This window comes from Hyperoodon ampullatus (genome assembly GCF_949752795.1).
Source record: "Hyperoodon ampullatus genome assembly, chromosome: 4".
Taxonomy (NCBI): domain Eukaryota; kingdom Metazoa; phylum Chordata; class Mammalia; order Artiodactyla; family Ziphiidae; genus Hyperoodon; species Hyperoodon ampullatus.
Genome location: NC_136917.1, coordinates 119058922 through 119075617, shown reverse-complemented (window position 1 = coordinate 119075617; position 16696 = coordinate 119058922). Strand labels below are relative to the sequence as shown.

The following is a 16696-nucleotide window of genomic DNA, read 5'->3' as shown; positions in this document are numbered from 1 at the left end:
TGTGTGTGTGTGTTTATACACACGTGTGTAAGGCACATGTGCCATGTACAGGAGAGATAACACTTTATTAAGTAAACCAACTCCCCCTCCCCCAAAATCCATATTGGTTGAAAAGCAAATAAATTTGGCACTTTATGTCCTAATCCTTCTGGGATAGGATTTGCTCACAGCAGAACGTCCTTCCTAACTGCAGGTACTGAATATGTGATGCCGAAATCCCTCTCCTAGGAGGCTCAGAAAGAGCCCAAGGAGCCAGTGTAAAGTGTGGAATGTTTGAGCACTTAAAGGCTGTAAAGACAAACCAAAATGACCTAATATTGAGCTGCACCTTCTTTTCCAAACACTAGGCTCTCCACTCCTTCTCCAACATCCTCTTTAAGACTCACCACTCAGGCTACAGCTAGGAGATAAGAACTCTCCATCCCTGGGGATCCAGAGACAGGGGACTGTGCTGATGTGACTGGGATGCAGGAGAGCTCTGGATGATGTTGGAGGAGACGCCGACTTGCTTGTTGCATTACATACTGAATATCTCCTGAGTGTTAAGAAAGATGGTGCTTGCCCAACTCTCCCTCTCTCTTTTTTTTATGGGCGGGGGGTGTGCTGTGCTACATGAGAGCGCAAAGTCCTAACCACTGGACCGCCAGGGAATTCCCCCCAACTCTTAAAAAATCCGGTAGGAGGCAGGATTCTGGATATACCTAGGAGTAACCTTGTAGAACTTTTTGCATGTTCTTCACCCTAAGATTTCAAGTTCTAGTAGTTCAGGAACCCCACCTTGGTGGATTAAGTACGGTGCTCCTTCGCACCTTAAAAGTCTTCAATGTATACATTTTTCAGGATAATGCTGAAAGATCCCCTTTCATACATTTGTTTAACTGAAAAAGCTATCAGGGGTGGAGGGGAGGGGAGGGAGCTCCACTTTGCTGTGGGGAAGAAAACTGCCTGAATTAGAAAAATAGTAAGAGACAAGCAGTGGCTTTTGTAGTGGGCGTTCCATAAAACAACGTTGAAAACGCAGAGTTCTTTCTCTCCCTGCACTTCCCGTGAGGAAGGCCAGAGGGCCTCCATTAAGGGGGAGAAGCCACCGTCTCCATCCAGGCAAAGGCGTTGTGTCCAGGCTGAAGCAAACCAGAGGTTATTCCGGTCCTCTCCCTCACTCTCTTCCGGCCCTGCTTCCTTTCCCCCACCCCTCCAACAATAGCCCCTCTTGATTTCTGTTCTAAGTGAGAACGGTGAGTCCCCAGTGCAAAGGAAGCTCTAAGGATTCTTTCGAACTGGGAAGAGTGAGGGGTGTGTGCTGGCATCGCTCCTTGGCGGTGATGCTGGGGACCCGCCCCCCAACCTTCTCCCAGAGGCAGGTAGCAGGGTTTCTTGTCCCCATTCTCCAGCATTCAAAGGGAGAAGTTGGCAGCGTACCTCTTCTTCCCAGAAGGGCTCTGAGATACTCTATCTCATACTGTTGCTTTTAAATATTTTTTCAAACCGCTGAAAAAGCTGGACACCTTTTTGCAATGATGTTCCCAAAACTTGTCACTGCCCCTGCTGGGTCTTCCTTACCTTGAGCCAGTAGCCTGTGGGACAGTCAGAGCCTTAGGCCCCTCCCTAGATTCATTAGAGCTGGGAAAGGCCTAGTAATCGGCCCCAGGTGATTCTGATGTTTGGTTCTCAGAAGACACTTGAAAAACAACCCCCAGACCTTTACTCTCTGAGATTATTAGGGTACCTTGGTATGGCGTTAACTTGCTAGGTGAGACCACAAAAATCATGTCTAATGTTGCTCAGAGCTGAATAGACTTGAGGCTTGTCCAGTAACACCATTATCCAAGAGGGAGTTATGTTGTCTTGGACAAGTTCAAAGTTTACAGAAGGGCTCTGTAGAACAGGGACCTACATTCTGAAATCAATCTGTGTATACAACAGATCAAAACCCTAAGGCAGTGTTGCTCAAACTTGAATGTGCTCCATATGGAGTACATATGGAGATCATGTTAATATGCTGATTCTGATTCAGGGGGTCTGGGGTGCAGTCTGAGATTCCCCTTTTCTAACAGACTCCCAGGTGATGCCATGCTGTTGGTTCTTGGACTACACTTGAGGAACACTGCCTTAAGGGATACTTAATTTAAAGAAAATAATTATTAGCTGCTTCCTCCTTAATGAGAAACCTGAAAACAAGGAACATCAATTCAGTGACCTTGAGTAAATCACTTAACTTTTTCTAGCCTATCTGTTAAACAAGGTAGTAGTTGCCTTTCCTCATCTCTGAAATGGGGAGAATAAAGCACCTACTTCTTAGAATGGGAGGGTTAAGTGAAATGATGTATGTAAAGTTCTTGGCAGTCCCCAAACTTCGTCATGACTCCTCCATAAATGTTGCGAGTGGTGGTGATCCTGTGGTTATCTCATTCTCCCATTAATACCAGTGGCCGTCACAGAATGAGGTCAAAACGGGGCCGTAGCAGATCACAGGAAAATAGGAGAAGGAGTCAGAATTCCTTTGTGTGGCCCTGGTATTCGGCACTAAAGAGACAGGCTTTATCAATGTGAACAAAGAGAGGTTTTTCCGTTCCTACTATGGATAATGGAAACCTAAGACCCCAGTGTTGTTATATTCATACTTATATTTATCACTTTAAATTTGCCAAATAAGTGCAAAACTGCCTCAATCCAGGATTTGTTCATTTTGGCTGTCTCCAGTGCCTAATTATATAAAGGAAAAGGTATTGTGTGCCACAAGGATATCACATTTCCCTCCCTGAATTCACTCCTTCGTGTTTGTGTAAACTCAGTGGCATCCCTTTAACTTGGATTTACAGCCCTGTCTATAAAAAAACCTGAGAGCACTGAGCATTTCCTACAAGGCTAAATCCTGGCTCACAACTCTTTTAGTCAAGGAGAAACAAATGACCACTCTCTCTCTGTCTCTCTCTCTCGCCAAAAACAATGTGCTAACCCATCATCTGCCCAGAAAACAAATGGAAAATAAAATGCAACCAAAGTCTTTTCTGTATATCTGATAAATGTTTATCTCCCATAAGCAAGTGGGTGGGTTCCTTGCCAAGATGACACATTAATATACATGTAACAGCCCCATGCATGTAATGGTGGAACAAGACATAATTCCAGTCAATTCAGTTGGGAATAAACATGTCAAGCTGGCAGTTTGGCACTGTCCAGAACCTCAGAAACTCTGACTAATTTTCAACTTACTAACTGCTGTATTTAGCATTATATTAAGATAGCGTATTTCACTCTACAGCCCACTTATTTATTGTCATCTATTCCACAAATATTTATTGTGCGTCTACTTTATGCCATGCACTATTCTAGGCCCCAGGCTATAGCAGTGAACGAACAAAGGCCCTGTTCCCATGGTGCTTACCGTCTAGTGAATTTATGTATTATACATAACTTCTGATGAAGACATTTTATTATTCTTTTATCTATATGTCATTGTTTTATCTAAATGTATTTGATATTTGAATGGTTAAAAAGAACAGCCATGGGCTTCCCTGGTGGCGCAGTGGTTGGGAGTCCACCTGCCGATGCAGGGGACACGGGTTCTTGCCCCGGTCCGGGAAGATCCCACATGCCGCGGAGCGGCTGGGCCCGGGAGCCATGGCCGCTGAGCCTGTGCGTCCGGAGCCTGTGCTGCACAATGGGAGAGGCCACAGCAGTGAAAGGCCCGCGTACCGCAAAAAAAAAGAACAGCCATCATTAGGCTAGCTGTTTCTGAGAGTGCACATCAAAATATGTGCTGCCTCTCTGCTTCTGTCAGGTGGAGACCTGTGTCCACTGCTGCTCTACTTATTAGCCAGATAAACATGTGAGAAAAAAATTCAAGAGATTTGGGTAGAAATGAAATTAGAGAAATCAGAAATTTTTCTCTAAGCTACAGATTTTTCTTATGATTAAAGCAGATTTAACAGGACTTGTGGGTGCCAGTTTTTCAAACACCATTATCAATCTTTTGCCTTTCCATGTCAGTATTAACTTAGGGACAAGGATCTAACTTCTAAAATAGGCTCAGCACAACACACACTGTAAAAAGGTAAAAACAAAACCAAAAAACTTATGAGATTGAATCTACAAATATTTTTTTAAGTGGATAGAAAAAAATAGTATCTGTGTTTTCCTTGATTAAAGAAAGAATGCATTTGTATCTTAATGTAAGATGCAAATAATATATAAATGCATAAATCGAAGAGTGCTATTCATACAGAATTATAATATTTATAATTCTAAGTAAGTACTCTTTTATGATACATATGTTGTTATAGAACATTCATCAATCTCATCCGATTGGTTGCATATTCCTTACTCCATAATGCTAACAGCTTCTAGAATAACAGTTGATACGTCCAAACTAATTTCTGGAGAGAACATCAAATGCCGAATAGGAATTATTCTTAAAAGTATGGCTCTTAAAACATACATTTTAGTTTAATGTCAATGCAATCCTGAAGAAGACAGAGCAAGACAGTGACCATCTGTTTTAGAGAATCACAGGATGTCAGCATAAGAATCTCATAGATCATCTAGTGCAGTGGGCGGGGGAGAAGAGTGTAAACAAGCCCCAGGTGAATTCTGAACACAATCACACACACAGACCACTTTGAGAGTCACTGATTTGGTCCAACCTCATCATTTTACAGAGAAAACTGAGGTCCAAGCAAGTGAAGAAACCTATCAGGTCACACGTATAGGGGGCAGCAGAGGTTGGACAAAACAAAGCAGAAGTGTTCTGACTCCCAAACTGGTCTTTGTTCTGCTCTAAGCCACCTTAGAAGACACATTTTGCGCATTAGGGTAGAAAAACCCAGCTTCAATTTGTTCTCTGAGGGTTAAGTTGTCCAAACAAGTCTCTATTGTATCAGAGCCTCTTATTCTAACAAAGAACCTCAAAGGTTTGGGTTATTCGTGGTAGATTTTGGTTGTTGCTGTGGTTGTGTGTTTTGCTTTTGGAAGATGGAGAGGGAAGTTTAACTAAGACCTAAATTAAAGTATCATTACTACTTAACAGACTAACCAGGATGTAGGTTTTAAAGGTTTGAGTGAGAGAAAAATAGCAGTTGGATCACACACACACACACACACACACACACACACACACACACACAAAGTGGTGATACCGGTATTCTATTCATCAGTGATAAAGTAAGTGGCTTGCCGCTAAAATATTTGAGGAGAGGGATCTGTTAGCCTTCACTGTGGGGAGAACATGTCACTTCAAGTCCTTTTCTCTTTGGCTGAGTCACTGCCACAATGGTCTCCAAAAAAAAAGTCTCTAGCCCTCCACTGCCAGGGAAAAGGTCACCAAGAGCACAGAGCTCGAGCTTGGGGAAGTGGGTGAAAGGGAGAATGAAACATCTACAATATCATGTAGTCTCTTCAAACATTCATCTAAGTTCAAGACTTTTATCCCAAGACAAACTCTTCCCTGCTCTCCCCTCTATTGAACACAGCTGGCATTTTAATGAGGCTAAATGTGGCGTTTCTGCCATTAGTGATGATGAACATCAAAATATTAAGCTCTGCTTTCCTTTGTTTTAAAAGAATTGAGCTTCACTCAATGTGCGCCCAACTCCAAAGCTATGAGGCATGATTTTTGTTCTGACAGACCCTTGGGATAGTATTGATCAAGGATAATGGCACAAATTATGGGGATATAGTCTACTCTCTACATTCCAAAGAGACAGTACCCTTAAGTATTAACATAAAACTTAAAAAAATTACAACGGACATTGGTTGACTCCTATTACTTGCCATGCTTTGTGTTAATCATGTTACATAAATAATCTTATTTAATCCTCACAACAACTCTATTATAACGTAGATGCAGTTTTACATTAGGGGAAACTGAGGCTTAGAGAGGTTAATTACCTGGCCGAAGTAAGTGTCACACAGTAAGCAACAAAGCTGGAACTCAAACCCAGATTTGTATAACAACAAAGCCTGTGCTTTTGATGTTCTGCTTGCTCTCATTTGATTCATATCCCAGCACACAGACCTACAGGACACATCCTAACATAATTTAACATTTATATGACAAATTTATAATTTAGTTATGTGTACAGTTTGGGCACAAATTAATTAACGCAACCTCTGTGTGTCAAATTATGGCTCATTCCAAGCTGGAGTTCCCCTAATGTTATCACAGAAGAGACTCTGATGACCCCAAAGAAGAATCACACACTGGAAGTTTCCACAAATGCCAACTCACTCCTTGGAGTTGAGTGAAGACAGATTGGTAGCAACTAGCCTAAACGAGTCAATGGCTTTTTTCTTTAGGGAGCTGATTTTTCCCCCCCAGCATCCAACAAATATTCTCATGGCAATGACTTAACGACTCAAATGGAAATACTGAATACATATTTTTTTCTTTTAAAGAAAAGAATCTATCCTGAGCTCCTTAATCTTGGGCCATAGTGGAGACACATGCTCGAGGCTGTTTTCTGCGCCATTGGCATACCCACCTTTTGCCTTACTTGTCTTTGGTCAGTGTGACTCTGCTGTCCTTTCTTTCATACTGTGTTGCATCTGATGCTTTTATTCAATAACCCAAATGAGAGAGTGTTCTCTGATGTTGTTCTAATTGGGCATAAAATCAAATACATTATCAAGGAAAAATGAAACTGAAAGAAGCAAGAAAACTCGCAGCCCTAAGTTTTCTACTGGGGTCACATTTGCTGATAAAAGGTGCAAAATTTTAAAAAAATGCCCAAGCTGATCCGTCCCGGCTCCCTTTTGACCTGAAGATCTATGAAATGGGGTGGCTGGGTAAGTGGTAGGGGAGCTGGAGAACACTTTCAACTGTTATTAGCATGATTTTGCCTCCTCAGCAGGCAAACGCTAATCACATCTCTTTTCCGCTGCTCATTTTATAGTGCTCCTAAGGAAAGCCTCTTGAAAAAAAGGAGAAGAAAAAAGAAGTCTGACTAATGGAACAAAACCCACATAACAGTCCAGTTCTATCATATTTTCTTATTCTTATTAAGATGATGGCTCAGTTTCGAATAAAGATTAATTACTTGATTGTGGTTAATGCATAGTCTGGCCAAGTTAATTTATAAATGAGAGAACAGCTATTTTTATCACACTCTTCACATCCCAGATGACTTCAATCAGTAAATTTCATAGAAATGAATATATGAAAAAACCTCTGCCTGTCCTTTGTCTTTCACCCATTCAACACCTCTCTGAGTTGAATGATTAATATTAGTAAATATACACAGTCTTTCAGAGTGACCTTGCTGGCCTGTTTTTGACAATGTGATCTTGGCTTCCTTGTGGCTTGCCATGATGAGTTCTTCAAAACATTATACTTTCTGCCGAATTTAATTGAAGTAGGTTAGACTTTTAAAAACTAGTTGTGTGTGTAATCTTGACCAGTTTGCTGTATTCTATTTGGTGCTTCGAAAACTAGGCTCAGGGTAAATATTTTTCAACATTTACCTTGGTTTTTCACTCCTACTACACAAGCGATCAATCTCAATCTTCCTCTTAGTGGCATGTTGTTTTCCAAAACTAAAGCTACATGCCCCAAAAATCTTTGCCTTCTTTTGTGTGGCAAATGACATCTTCCACTGACAGTGGATAATAAATTTACATTCAACCCACATGTGGAACCTGAACACATAAGCCCCCCCCCCGCCATGAAGTACAATTCGAAGTGACATTCCCTTCTTTTTTTCCTCCTACCTCAGTGATGCAGAATAACAATCATAAATTAACAGTTCTCTTTGGGGGGGGATGCTGAATGAAAAGAAAGGAACAAGAGAAGGCACCTCAATCTAGACAATGGGTAACAAAATCCCCACAGCAAACCTCAATTCTTAGCAGACACCCTGATAAGGTTCTCAGGACACAGCACTGAGGAAGAGTGAATTCTCCAGTGAGACACATCACATACTCCAGTGGCTCCTGGTTTACCCGGCCATCTTATCTGTGCCAAAATTCAGATTTAACACAATGTCCTCCTTAGCCCAATGCAATTCTATGCCCAGTTCTGCCAGCCTCAGCTCTACAAAACATCAGTATTCTCTTAAAAAAATATATAAGCTTAAATTCTGGGCCATTCTTCAGTCGTACACTTTGATTAAGGGTTACACCCAGTAAAGCATTTTCTGTTGAAGATGCCCACAGCAATATCCATCCCAGGGACATTGAAATGGAAGTAGAAAGGATTGCATGGGTAACTTACCAGCTCCTGAGTCTCAATGGCTGCAGCAGCCCCCGTGCTTTACCTGATCCCTTGCCTCTCTGTCTCTCTCCCTCTCTCTCTCCCTCCTTGTCTTGTGTACAGATTGCAGGGAACTTAAAGAACTCGCAGGGACAGTGTTCAAATGACTTAAGAAAGAGAACAGGAACAATACTTCGTTCTCTTTTTCTCAGATGAGTACCTTCGGGAAGAAGGAAGGAAGGGAGGGGAGAGGGAGGAAGTCAACAACCCTTTGCTTTCCTGAAAAAAAATAAGGAAACAGAAGATAGACATCTCATTTTCTCTTAAACAAAATGTTGGAAGGGGCAAAAAAAAAAAAAAAAAAAAACTTTGAAAAAAGGAACTCCTCAAATATGCTCTCTGCCCTGGGAGCTTTAAAGAGATGAAAAGCCTTACTGGCTTGGCCTGTCCAAACAAATGGTGTTCCAGAAAGTCAGGCTCTCCTGAGCTTGCAGCCTCTGGTATCTAGTTTGCAGAACTGACACAGCCAAAGGGGAACAAATCATGTCTTGTCCACTCTGAGCAAGGGAAAGTTTGGTCTGTCATGTTAACTGAGGCAAAGCGGCAGCCTGTGAGGCCAGGCAGCGTGCAGGTCAGCCAGAATGCGTGGCTCTTCCTAGGCTCTTTGAAACACCAGTGTTGCTGCAGTTCTTCAGCCTGACTCTAGAGCCTTATAGTTCTTCCCAGATCAAATAACAGATTTATGCACTGGTCCCTGCCATGGACCAAGACAATGGACTAAAACAAGCTTCCATCTTTGCTGGTGGATGAAGAGGAAAAAAAAAAAAAAAAAAACCAACTTGCCACACTGCTGTTGGACACAGTTATCTCAGAACTGTTGTTTACATTGTCCTATCCTTAACATTCTTAATGTTTCTTGGATTTGGTCCCCTCTGGAAAAACTGGAAGGTGATTTCTAATTTGTTTTCTAAATATTGCACAGGTCTTAGGTAAGTCAGCCACAGTTTGTGGTTTTTTTTCAGCAATATGTAGATTTTTAAATTTTTATTTTTTTATTTTATTTTTTAACACCTTTATTGGAGTATAACTGCTTTACAATGGTGTGTTAGTTTCTGCTTTATAACAAAGTGAATCAGCTATACATATACATATATCCCCGTATCTCCTCCCTCTTGTGTCTCCCTCTCACCCTCCCTATCCCACCCCTCTAGGTGGACACAAAGCACCGAGCTGATCTCCCTGTGCTATGAGCCACAGTTTTTGAAAAGGGATGGGGAGGCTGAATACAAAGAACTAGAAAATGGAGGGAATATCCTTTACCAAGTTAGGGGCCCTAGGAGTTCAGTGGGCAAGCATGAGCTCTGTTTAGGGTTTGTTTCGCTTAGGAATAAACATGGTTTAAAATTCTCCGATTTGTGTTGTTGTGTCTTATGCCCTTCATTCATCTGGTTAAGACCATTTTTCACCTCGAACAGGAACCAGCAGTTATGCAGATCTTTGTGGCAGCAAGAGAAAAAACAGCTTTAAGTACTTCCTTATTTCAACCAATTATGAAAAAATGGGGTGGAGAGTCACACCTGAGCACAAGGAGCAAGTCAAGGGAATTCGGGAAAATAATGATTCTGATTCAGTGTCTCTGTAAGACTGTTATGGGATTCAATGGACTATAAGATCATTCATTTATCCAGTTTTCTTCCCCCAGTAGTTATCTATCAATTTATCTCTCTACCTGAATATGTGTGTGTATGCATATGTATGTGTTTGTGTGTGTATCATAGACAATATAATGTCATTCGGTAAGTTTGTAAGAGCCAGGACAGTCTTATTCTTTGCATTCCCATGGCACCAATACTGACACAACACATGGCACTGGATTTCTGCCATGGGCAATCCAACCCCATCTACAGATGAAAAAACTAACGCCCAGAGAGGACTCTGTACTGTTTGCCCGAAGTCACACACATAGTGACTAAAACCAAAATGCTCATCTCTCTCCTGATTCAGCTCTGGTGCTCTTTGCCCTCTGCTGGCCTTCCTCTATATCCTGCCTTTGTAGAAATGGGAAAGAACATGAAAATGAAAATCTGAGAAAGCAAGAGAACAACATGAAAGAATGGCGTCGGGGAGGGATAGGAATTGATTCTTGTAGAGCAACAGCAATACTGGGGGCAAACCTTTGAGTAACTGTGAGGTTTAAGAAGCGCTCTGCTGAAATGTACAATAAAAAGTGGAAGTAGGTGGGAGGGAGTTGAGGGTGAGTGAGGAGAAGGAGGGAAATGCTGGGCTGGGTTTCTGAGGCACCAGTCAGCAGAGGCAAAGAGGGGATGTGAAAACCAAAGAAGCTCGGGCTGCAAATGTCTCTGATCACCTGGAGAAGCAATGACAGCAACATGCAGCCCTTTCCATGTTCGTATTCCTCTTGCAGCCTCAGGGCAGAGCCAGGGCTGAGCCCCAGGAGCCCAGTCAGAATCCAGAGGATTTCCCTTTCAAGTCTGCAGAATGTGGGGACTGTCACGTTGAGGCGTGTTGTTTTCTCCAAGCCAGCTGACCCGCCCAAAGACAGCCTGGATGGGGACATGTGCCATCCGAGCTGGACGGCTTTGATGTCACGGAGCTGCATCCAGCTGGGAGCTTGTGACTTCACCTCTGGAAAAGCTGGAAGGTGATTTCTAGTGTTTTCAAAATACTGTGAAGCAGCATGGGTCTTAGGTAAGTCAGCCACGGTTTTTCAAAAGGGATTCTCAGCCCTGCCTGTGCCCAGCTGTTCCATTCATATAGCTCGTTGTAACCCTCCTGTGAGATTCATAGAACGGGCTTCTCCCTCTTTCCCTCCTCTGCCAGTCATACAAATATGATCCCCTACTACTTGTAAAATCACCCACTGGGTGTCTAGAAGCTGAAATTCCTAAGTCCCTCCCATCAGGTTTCACGGGAGAGATTTCTCATCAGTTCACTCAGGCTGGTGAAGCTTCCTCTCCAGCCATCTCATGATTTATTCAGATTCTGAAGGAAAGTGAAGGGAATGGATGTTTGTACTGCAGACAACTGAGGAAAGGCTTGTGTAGAATTGGACTATGGCAGAGCCTCTGACCCAACAGGTGAGCTCCACATTGCGCTGGATATTATAGAAATCATTTCATTAGAAAGAGAGGGCTACAAGATCAGGGGACAAGGAGAAACACCAAAGTTAAAATTCAGTGAGGCAAAAGCAGTGACCCAAGACTCAGAACCAGCACTGCAGAAACATGAGCTCTACTCAAAACGGCTTCCCACTTCTGAAGCATCCTAACTGGTACTTCTCCAACTTCTGAATATCCAGAGCTCTAGGGCTATCTGTTCACCCCAGGACTTATTTGACCCCTGGCCATGGAGGGTGGGGAAGTGAAGAATGAATTGAAATATAACATATGTTCAGGACAGTGCACAAAAAAGTAAGTGTATACATCAGTGAATTTTTATAAAACAAACACACCTGAATAACAGAAACCTAACAGGAGACCCCCTGTGGCCCTCCAGCCTTCTACCTCTCCTCAAGGGTCACATGGTCCTAAATTCTCAAACCTGACGTAGATGCATATTACCTGGTTTACATAACAAATGGCATCAAATTGTACTTTCTGTTTTGTATTATATTTGTGAGATTCACCCCTACTGTTGAGTGTACTTATGGCTCAATTACTGTCATCGCTGGAGAATACTTCATTCTGTGACTGTACCACAATTTACATATCCACTCTACTGAAGATGATATTTGGGTTGTTTCTATTTCGGGGTTATTAACAACGGGCTGCCAGGAATATTCCTGTCGCTGCCAGATGTCTTTTTAAAGCCTGGTGCAGGACTCCCCTCTCTCTCTCCAGGATTGTCCACTCCAGTGATTCACAACCTTTTGTTTGGTTTCTTTGCACCTACTTCCTCTCACATGGGACGCATGGCATAGTTTTTTTTTTTTTTTCTATAATTCAAGTGGATTTGGTTTGAGGACATGGTGATGCCTTTGGAGACACTGGCAGAGTTCCTGAGTCGTTTCAGAACGGATTGGGAGCCGCGGCTCTCACTTACTGCTACGACCTGGAGATGCTGGTCCCTGCTGCTCTGAGTCAACCTCCATGGACTCGCCGTCTCCTTTCCAGACTCTGTGCCAGTTGGGTCTCCCCTCCCTCGTGTGTAGGCTTCTCACGCATTAGACTAACGTGCGAGGAGAGGGCCAAGTCCCACGCCTGAAACAGCTTTGAAACTTCCTTTGTTTCTTTGATTTATTCTCCTCATCTTGCCAGGCCCTAATATCCTCCAAGTCCCAACTCCCCAAACGTGAGAACATTCATTTCTTTCTTTCTTTTTAGTTTTTTTTTTTAGCATGAAAAAATGATATGAAGGATTATAAACAGGTTACTAAAGAAAGCCTGTTTTATGCATCTAGTTTCCTCATCTGACAAGTGGGGATAATATCCTAACACCTATTTTTCAAATTCTTAGGAGTACAGAAGAGGAGCTAAAATCTTCCATACACTTACCATGTGTGAGGCACTGTGCCAAACATACTACATGTCACAACTTATTTAATCGTCACAACAGTCCTCTGAAGTAGGTGCTATTGTTGCCCTTTATCTCCTCCTCTTTTTTAATAGATGAGGAAACTGAAGTATGGAGACGTTACACTACTTCCCAGTATCACACAATTAGTAAGATTCCAAACCCAGGGAATTCTGGCTCAGAGCCCTATTTCAATCAAAAGCTAACAAACACTGCCTGTCACACAGTAAAAACTGGTCCCTAGAATTGGAGAACATGTTCTATAATATAAAAGCTAAAAATGTATAGCACAGAGGCGCATTCTGCAACCATTTAGTAAGCACGTCCTATGGACCAGACGGCTCCACGTTAGGAGTGGGCAATGCACTTATGAATTTTACTTCCTGGCAGAGAGAGACACTTTCAATTAAATAAATCATGCTTGGATATCTGAACAATTACAATTGCAGTCACTGCTCTGAGAAGGAAACCTAAGAGTTAGGAGAGCGTGTAGTCAGGTACCAAATCTGTACAAAAGGTCAGGGAAAATTCTTCTTAAGAAAATGAAACATAAACTGAGACCTGAAGAATGAGCAGGCATGTGCCAGGCAAGGAGGGGAGGCAGCAGCTCCTGCAACGGGTAGCTGGGGAGTCCGAGTTCAGATTCTGAACTTGATCCTAAGATGGTTGGGAAATCATTAAAGATTTTACACAGAAGAAGGACATGATCAGATTTGCATTTCAGAAAGCCTGTGTTGGTCACTGTGCAAAGAATGGCTTGTGGAGGGGCAAGAGTGGAAGCAGATGAAGAGTTGTAAAGTCTAGCCTAGATCTGGTTGTGTCGAGAAGGGCCGTCAGGAGCTGCAGGTGGACGTGTTGGTGCCTAGAGAGGTCATGGGTGGTAAAGTCTGAGCGCCACCCTCATACACTGTGTGACAAGGGTTTCCTGGAGAGTGAATATAGGCATTGCCTGGCACGCAAACAGCTGGCTCATGAAAGATTCACACTTTTGAACAGCAGCACCTTCTACCATGTACTCACCCCCATCCCCAATCTCCAGAGCTTCCAAAGCTGAGTACCTACCCGCCTTTGCTCCACCCTAGCCTCTTGGTCGGCTTGCCTTACTCTCACTGTCCTCATGTGTATCCTGTGCCTGCATTTCTTAATATTCATCCAACAGAGATCCCTTTTCTCCAGCACACACCCATGCTGCTACTGAAAAGCTGGTAGCATTCTCAAAGCTGGCCCAGGAGGGATGAGTCTGAGGGATAGAGCAGAACTCAGTGTTTGAACTACTAGGGTTGGGGAAAATGTACTCTAGGTATTCCATGTTAGGACCCGGGCTGAAATTCTCTAAGGAAAGTCTGTTAGATGTGGTAGATGGATAGGGTTATGATTTCGTTACAAGACTAAATCTTAAGAACTGGCCTGTGGACTTAATCACCAAGGAACACATGGTTTCTACAGGAAAATGCATTCTGAGCTCCAAATATCTGATAGAAGCCAATGAGTATTTTTAAGTTGGGGAATGGCAGTAGTTGTATTAAAAAGCACCTGTGGGTTTCTTGTCAGGCCAGAGGTGAGCAAGCATCCTCCTCCAGTACTCACTTCCATTATTCAGTAGGGTTCATTTTTCCACAGTCTTCCTCCAGAGTGGTCATAAAGGCCTTTTCTTCTACTTACAGGCTCTCTCCAAGCACCCTAAGATCCTATGTTTCAGTGACACACAAGAGACAAGAAATAACTTTATTTTTATACATTACATTAAGTGTGATTAAAGTTCCCCCTCCTTGGTAAAGTTGGCTAACAGTTCTATACCATTATTTTTCATGACTCTCACACTCTTCCTTAGGTTGTACCAGACCCAGGACTTTCACAGCTCTAAGAAAATAGCACTGAGGCTTGATTCATGTTGGCTGATTCATGGTCCCCTCAGAGGTGGCTGGCTCTGCTCGTGCCTCTGCACTCGGTGCCAAGTGCAGTCACAGGAACGTCTACCCAAACTTCCAAGGCCATATTGACCAGATCTCTATGGTTATCCTCATCATCTTTACAACCCTACATAGATGAGACCCAAGGTTGCTGCAACCTGTCTTCTTTCCTAATCTTCTGGGATCCAACTCACACCAGGGGTCAAGCTACCCCCTTCTTCAACCCCATTGCCACACGTTTCAGCCTCCTTGGACCTAGACCAGGGGTAAACTCAAATGTTAAATGAACCAAGCAGGTTCATTTAACCAGTGCCCCATGTGTAATGCAATAGGGTGTGGTGGGGATCAAGGCAAATCGAAGAGTTAATAGCCCACCTAAAGTTGTTTGTGACCATGTGAGAACATTGGCCTAGTATGACCCAGACCATCTTATTTTTTAAAAAATAAGCTGAACATCTGAACTTTTAACGTGGAATTTCTTGATTTTAAAATTTTAGAACTGAAAAGAGATTATTTTTAAAAGAAATTAAGGAATTATTATTCATCATTTGGGGTGTGATAATGGTGTGGTGGTTTGCTTTTTAAATATATAGTGAAGTATTCACAAATGAAATGTGATTTGTTTAAGATTCTACATGAAAAAGTAAAATTTAAATCTGAAGGGAGTCTAAATTTGATGGTTTTAAACTATGCCCACAAATTCTTTACTCTTCTCTTTGAAAGGCAGAGTCTACTTCTAACCACTTAGACTTAGTGATTTGTTCCCAACACTAGAATAAGGCAGAAGTGATGTGGAGTGACTTAGGAGACCAGGGCACAAAAGGCACTAAGGTTTTCTTTTCCCTCACTCTCAGATTACTTGCTCTGGGGGAGGTCAGCTGCCATGCCATGAAGACCCTTAAGCAACCTGTGGAAAGGGCCACATGGACAGGGACTGAGACCTCCTGCTGTGATCTCAGCAATGGATCATCCAGTCCAATCAAGCCTTCAGATGACTGAATGCCCTGCCACATTCCGACGGCAACCTCACCAGAGATCCTAAGCCAAACCACCCAGCCAAGCTGTCCCTCAACTCCTGACCCATAGAAACTGTGAGATAATAAACATTTGTTTTTTTAAGCCACTAGGCTTTGGAGTAATTTGTTATACCCCAAAAGATAATTAATACATTAGCATCAGGAAGGCTGCTAGTTTACAACTTTTGGCCTTACCTTTTCAAACCAAAACTCCCAGGTAGGAGTATTTGCTGGTGGCAATCACAGTTTGAAACTCAACAAGGCTGTTAACTGTTACATCCACCTACACTCACCACCAAACAAAGGGGGTCAACTTTAAAGGATCACATGCTTATCCTATTATACATGGAATTCCTGAGAAGAGAATGTACTAGTGACCCCTGGTACCAATATAATGGACTATAAGAGTTCAGCTCATCATCTATACCATCAATTTGTTTCTTTACTTCACTCCCACATTTGTCAGTGAGTGATACTGTCTGGGCAAGTTTTCTTTTTAGGTGTCTTTTCTTGATAGATTTTAAACTGTCAGAGGTTGGAAGATCAGCAGCTGATTTGTTTTATGTACTGGCAAAATCTCTACTTAATGTTGTGAGTGTTTGATAGGTACCAGTTAATGCTTTGAAAGCTAGATATTGGAAAGATTTTATTTGCTTTAAAAGAAAAAAAAATTGACAGAACCCTTTGACCAAAAAGTAATCTTACTTAGAAACTAATATAGAAAACAGAATATAAGTTTCGTGGGAACCCAGGCTTTGCTGGTTCCTTGCTGTATCTCCAGTGTCTGGAAGTCACTGGCACATGGAAGCTGCTCAATAGACATTTGTTAAATGAATGAATGAGTGAATGAATGAATGAGACCAAAGAGAAGAGACTCCATTGGAGGAGGAGGGTGGAGTTCCATCCAGTAAGTATTCTCCTCCCTTCCCCCATCCCCTCTCAAATGTCACCATCACTGAGGCACTTTTGAGGCAGGCTGACTGCCTGAGAAACACAGTTCTAAATGTGAGGCCTGGCAAGAACCCCTTGGAACTAAACGCGAGCAGACCTGG

General features: G+C 42.5%; 1 protein-coding gene across 2 annotated transcripts in view; it reads right to left on the bottom strand.

Moving 5' to 3' along the window:
• ZNF366 (zinc finger protein 366) overlaps nucleotides 1-8400 on the bottom strand; it is a gene marked incomplete at both ends in the record, with an annotated part of 63255 nt that extends 54855 nt beyond the window's left edge. Inside the window, one exon of one of the 2 annotated variants that reach the window (XM_079703855.1) lies at nucleotides 8207-8400. Of the gene's footprint in view, nucleotides 1-2292; nucleotides 2309-8206 lie in introns of those variants that run through there. The other variant, XM_079703856.1, reaches the window with a different exon arrangement.
• Nucleotides 8401-16696: the final 8296 nt, after the last annotated feature.